The sequence below is a fragment of the Wyeomyia smithii genome, chromosome 3 (genome assembly GCF_029784165.1).
Source record: "Wyeomyia smithii strain HCP4-BCI-WySm-NY-G18 chromosome 3, ASM2978416v1, whole genome shotgun sequence".
In the NCBI taxonomy this organism is placed as follows: Eukaryota; Metazoa; Arthropoda; class Insecta; order Diptera; family Culicidae; genus Wyeomyia; species Wyeomyia smithii.
Window position 1 is genome coordinate 115,998,653 of NC_073696.1, and position 6,078 is coordinate 116,004,730.

Sequence of the window (6,078 nt, forward strand, 5' to 3'; positions counted from 1 at the left end):
ATGAAAATATTCTAAGCAGTTAGAGAACAGATTGATATTCATCAACATTCAATATAGTTTGTGCCAATTATGCATGCGGTTGCTGAGTAATAGGAGTTTGAATGTCATTCTTCGGTGTAAAAACTGATTTCTCTCCGCTGGGATAGGGTTAAGAGCCTCTTCAGGCAATTGTGATTGTGATTCGGTGTTGGCAGGAGCAAAGGATCTTTTGCATAGACTCCTTCCTCTCGACAAAATGAATCCTTCTTAGGAAAAATTGACTAGAAGAAAATGAATACTCTCCAGGGAATTGTGAATGGTTATATTGGCACGGGGAACGAGGTTTCGATAACATGTGTTTTTCTTGACAAATTTAGTCCCTCTAAGAATAAACCTGTCCAAAGTTATTTAGTCCCTCTTAGAATAAACCTGTCCAAAGTCAATATGTTAGAACCTAAAGAGTGAATATACATTTGTTGGCTTGAAGCGTTCATGTAAATCTATTTTTACAAATAAAAAATTGAATGAGAAAGGCTGGGTCTGACCGCTAGGTGGATTAATTTAGGTTTTTGATATTTTCTCTGGCCAAAACACATACTTTTCATCTGTATGGTGTTTTGGATGAAATGGAATCGTTGTTCAAACATTCGTTTTGGTATATATTTTGATTGATAGCCAAACCACTAGGCATGAGCCATGATTTGACAAAAAGGAAAGAAGTCCTTTTCTGTCCATTACTCTGGCTGGTCTTCCACCATCTTCCTGGCGGATTTTAGTTGAGGTTTGCAGCAAACCATACACAATAGAAATTAGAAGATTTTTGCTTCAAAAATGGTTTTCCACGAACTTTTTACCAAAATTGTTGTGAAGTTCATAGCGAACTGTATAATGCACTTGAGGAATGCTCCTTGTTTGGATGCCATTTTGAACCAAACTGAGCATGCATAAACAAAACAAAACAAAAACTGGCATAAAAAGGAAAGATCGAGCTGTCATATAAATATTTTCATTTCTCCCTGAACGTGTTTGTTGTGGAGTAACAGAGCCTCGAAAGAAATCCATATTTTTAGTTGTCATCGGTTACTTTGATAGTGATACTGCTAATATTATGAAGTGCGGAATACAGAAAACACCTGAGCAATATTACAATCAATCAAATGTCTGGACGCAGAGATGAGTCCACACAGAGGGAAAAAAACTAAAGAAACTAAACTTTCCGGGTTTGCAGCGTGAGATCGTCCTGACGACATTTTTCGATGCAATAAACTGTAGCCAAATGGCATCTTACCGCGAACTAGTAAAACATTCTTTGGCATACATTATCACAAATTTTCATGCACCACTTGACGAACGCATTTCATTTTCCGGTATGGATATTCGGCCTTCAACGCGACTTATTTGATTGACCCGCTGTAGACTTTTAGAGCTAGAGTTATTTCGTCTCCAAACCTACAATCGCCGCTCCCGCAGGAAGTTTAAGTGACAAAACATCGTCATGCACGGTATTCCACAATACCGAACCCAGGATGAAACCTTGCGGCTCTGACATCACCTTCTCCCTGATTGTCAGCCTGAGCAGCACTTTCTTGGAGTGTGTAGTGTGTAGAATGAACTTCACCTAGGTTCTCACTTCGGAAGTAAAATACGAAGCACCCTACCAGTCGTTGTCATCTAGGGTAAGACAGGTCTCGTCGTCCATCACCACCGTCACGTCATGATTTGCCGGGAAAATCGCTTGATCATCTTATTCAGGCGCTGCCGCTGTGTCATATATAAGCCTGTGCTCCGATTCCAATGAACGAGACTACCACTGCCTGACATGTTTGTCCATTGTCCATGTTCGAAAAAGTACCTTTTCACTGTTTGGTCAGTTTCTTTGGAGCTTCTTCTCGCTCAGGGTCGTCGGCCATCTGGAACCGAGATTTCTCTCGATGCACTGATTGTTGTCCAATAGTGCCATGTATCCGGTGTCCACGAACTGCCGCACGATGTCCGTTTTCGACACGCCGGGTACTGTTCTTTGAATGCGCACACTTCTGAACCGAGTAACTTCACTGTTTTCGCCATCACGGTTAGAGTTAGACTGATAGAGCTGTTATTCTTTTGATGACTCTTGGGTTACTATGATTGATGCTGCATGGTTAGTTTGGTCAGTGTGTGTGAAGGTAAACCCATGAAAAATCGGCAATTTTTGTACATTTTTTACCGCAAACGTTACAGTCCCAGCTGGCGCTATTGAACGCGTTTCTCAAGTCTAGCGATAGGGAATGCTCCCTTTTTATGCTGGAGTGCTACCACGGCTGGTAACGGAGAGAATAGCATCCACCGTAGACTTATTTCCCGAAAGCCGAGTTGGTTGCTTGACAGACCGGTTTCATTTTCGGTGAATCTCGCAAGTCTGATAAGGATTACCCTCTGACACCAGGAGCGTGAATGTAGCTCAACAGTCTCTAGCGTTTTCTTTATGGATTTTTTCATAGTTTCTAATAGTATAGTATATCCGTTTATTAAGTATTCGACACTGTCTTCCGGTGTTTGTGACAAAGGGGGTGAGGTCTTGGATCAACGTAACATTTTTTTAAAGATTGATTTTTTTTTTTTTGCAGAAAAGTTTAAGTGTACAATCTACTAAAATAACGCAATAAGCATTGCAGCGAGTGCCATGATTTCGACCTTTTTATCTGTGACATTTAGCAATCTTCTGAAAGCTCTTTCTGCACATAACGGATGAAAACTAGAAATTTGGAACTTTTTTCTTATGCTATCAAAAAAAAATTGGATATAATAAAGAGTGATTTTTTAAGAATTTGGTTTTTCTTTAAAAAAACGCATAAAAATTACAAAACTGTATGAAATCTTTATTTGAGCCGATAAATTGGTTTATGCTATTTACTTTTTAAAGATAATTTCATTCAAATGTTGGCCACGGCTACGTTTTAAATGGTCCATACGAAAAGTCCAATTTCGGGTCACTTTTTCGGCTGGTATCTCGCGAATAACGCATGTAATATTGTCTCCCGAGACTGGAATTGTTGTTGGCTTATCCGCATAGACGAGAGACTTAACGTAGCCCCACAAAAAATAATCTAGCAGTGTTAAATCGCATAGTCTAGGCGGCCAATTCACCGGTCCATTTCGTGAGATGAATTGCTCACCGAACTCATTCCGCAATATGTGCATTGATTCGCGCGATGTGTGGAACGTTGCTCCGTTTTGAGATATTTTTAGGACCCAACTGGGAATTTCTAGAGAATAAGTTTTGAAAAAGTGGATTTTCCCATATAAAATCGTATGGAAACTTTAAAAATCGGGCGCAAATCGGGCGTTTCACCGATCGATCTGAAAAGTTGCACAGTTGTTATGGGACCCATAAGAAACACAAAAAGTGCATGGGAGCTAGCATTTATTTTTTGTCCCACTCTAATGTATACGTGTTGGTGGGTTTATGTCCAACAGAGTAAAATAGTTTGAAATTTCGTCACAATAGCTTGAATACCTTGCTCAGTAGGTCGATTATGACGACCATAAAATGGTCGTAATGCGCGAAAAGCATTTTTCACAAAGGACGAATTTTGGTAATAAAATTCGATTATTTGTAAGCGTTGTTCAGGCGGAAGTCTGTTCATGGTGAAATGGCAAACCAAACTGAGTACATTAGACTTTGACAGCTGTCAGAATTCCCGCGTGAACTGTCAAATCTGAATACACGAAAAACCAAATAGCAAAAAAATCACCCTTTATCTACAGCGACGCAAGCGATGAGACACTTCAGTTGGTGGCTAAATCCCAAACGTGTATCACGGAAGAGCTCCTTTGGATAAATTTACTTGACGAACTAATTTCATTTTTGTCATATGACTTACATTTTAAGTTTAGTAAAGCGGGCAACGTATGCAGTCTGCGAGGATGCGAATATGAACGGGAATAGAAGGTGTGACTTTGGGCTTAGAAAAAATTTTCCCTCCTTCAGACGGGACTCGAACCCGCAATCTCCGTTGTCTCCGGCAAGGTGTTTTAGTTATACCTTTCCCAGTAGTTTAATTGGCTAAAACACCTTGTCGGAGATTCAGTGCTCCTTAATGTGTTCTTAATAGTAGAGATAAGAAATGATTCATGGCCTCTCATTACAGATATTCGTTTATATTTTTCCGCTTACTTTGATGAGCAAAAGTACAGTATTTTGTTTTTTTCCACATTAGCAATTTTTACATTTAAAATGTGAAAAAAGCAGAACATGTAAATTATACATTTGAACGGACCCAATTCCAATTCCTTACACAAAGTACATAAAACATTGCAACCTTATTTAAATTTAAGGTACACTTGATTGAGCAAAAAAATGAAATATTCCAACACATACAGCTAACTTAACTAATAAATTATAGTGATTTTATGGAGAGTGCTCGTTTGAGAAGATTGTTCAATGACATTGTACCTCCTAGGTTGACATCGTCGCAGGAACGCCAGCATCGTCGAAGAACAAGCGTACCCAGAAATGTCAGTAATTATTGTGTCCACTAATCTTTGGAATGTCCCATGCGGATAGTTGGCTTGAAGCTGCTATGTGATTTATTCGAAACACAGCCCACGCACAGCTACAGCCTAACTACAGAGCGTACTGAATTAGCAGATTATAGGCTGAGCATATCGATAAAATAAATTTCAAGCTCGTTGATGTTCGGTACACAATAGCTTCACAGGTTTGCTTCATGCTAGTTTGATGGTGCTATCCTTTGGCGTCTTAATTTATACCACACCACACCGTCTTGAAAATTACCGCTATATCGCTTGTGACGTTTAGTTGTAGCAAAACAGCGATGTTTTTGATGATGATGGTCATATATTTTCGTTTCCTGGAGCTGTTGGCGTTTTGATTCATTAAAAATTTTAGCACTCTCCTCCTTCTACAATTGCTACTTTTCTCGGGGTTGATCGTGGGAAGTGTCGCTTGATGGAGTTGAACTGCCTAAGAACAATAAAAATTATCATGTCAAGATGTCGTGAAAACTGGTGTGAAAATAACACTAAAAGATGTTTAAGATCCAGAATGTATCGGTTATCTGTAAGGAATAATGGAAATGATTTGTTATTTGTAAAGGTTACCGAGCGTTAGGTAGAAGGTAATAATTATTACATTATTACATTACATTGGATGATTTATTCCAAATGGTATTAATGCAATCAGTTCTTACAATACTTTCAGAGCGGCTTCCAGAAAAGCTACAACAGGAAATAATTTTGCCACTTGACATACATCCTTTGAAGTGTGGACATACGCAAACATAGCAGAGAAAGAAATAATCGCCATCATCTTATCTTGTATTATTCTGGCTAAATATAGCTTTACTATTCTGGCTGTGGTTTTGTTTTCGAGCATGTCGCCTACAACCGGCAACCTACCTGAAGCTTCGGCAATGTATATACATGATCCATCCTACAATACTTTTATTCTACTCATGTGGAAAACAACCTAAGAATACAACAACGTGCTTTTCATAATACTACGTAGGTATATATCACATATGTTGTTACACTGATGATACTAAATAACTTTATCCGCCCATGCTCTCCGTTGCTTTAATTCCATTTTTCGGTCTTCAGGAGCAGTATGTTTACTCTTTCGGAAATGTTCATTGCGGATCTCGCAAAAACAGCTGTCTTGTGACAATCATAACATTCATTATTTATTTAACAGCGAATCCCGCGTCCCCCAGAAAGTTCTGTAAGAACTTAAGCACTGAAAAGCTTTAGATAGAAACACCGACAGACTTCAAGATAAAATGTAATAGAAGATGTAGCGACAAAAAGCGCTCGCCGTTTGCGCCCACATTCCGCCTAAACATAGCCTTAACCCCGGCATCAAAGAATGGGGATAACATTCAAGTGTGTACACAGTAATATTTCATAGTAAGTATAGCTCGGTTAAACCGCGGTATTTATAAAGAATGGAAACCGACTAAAATCATTTTAATCCATCTTGCGAAATTACCTAATGGTTTTCTTTGGTGTTTATTCAAAAGTGATTCCCTTTTTAATAACCTTTCAGTAAACACTAAGAACATCATTTGTTCAGATTAGCTCTAGTAGTAGCAGAAAGTG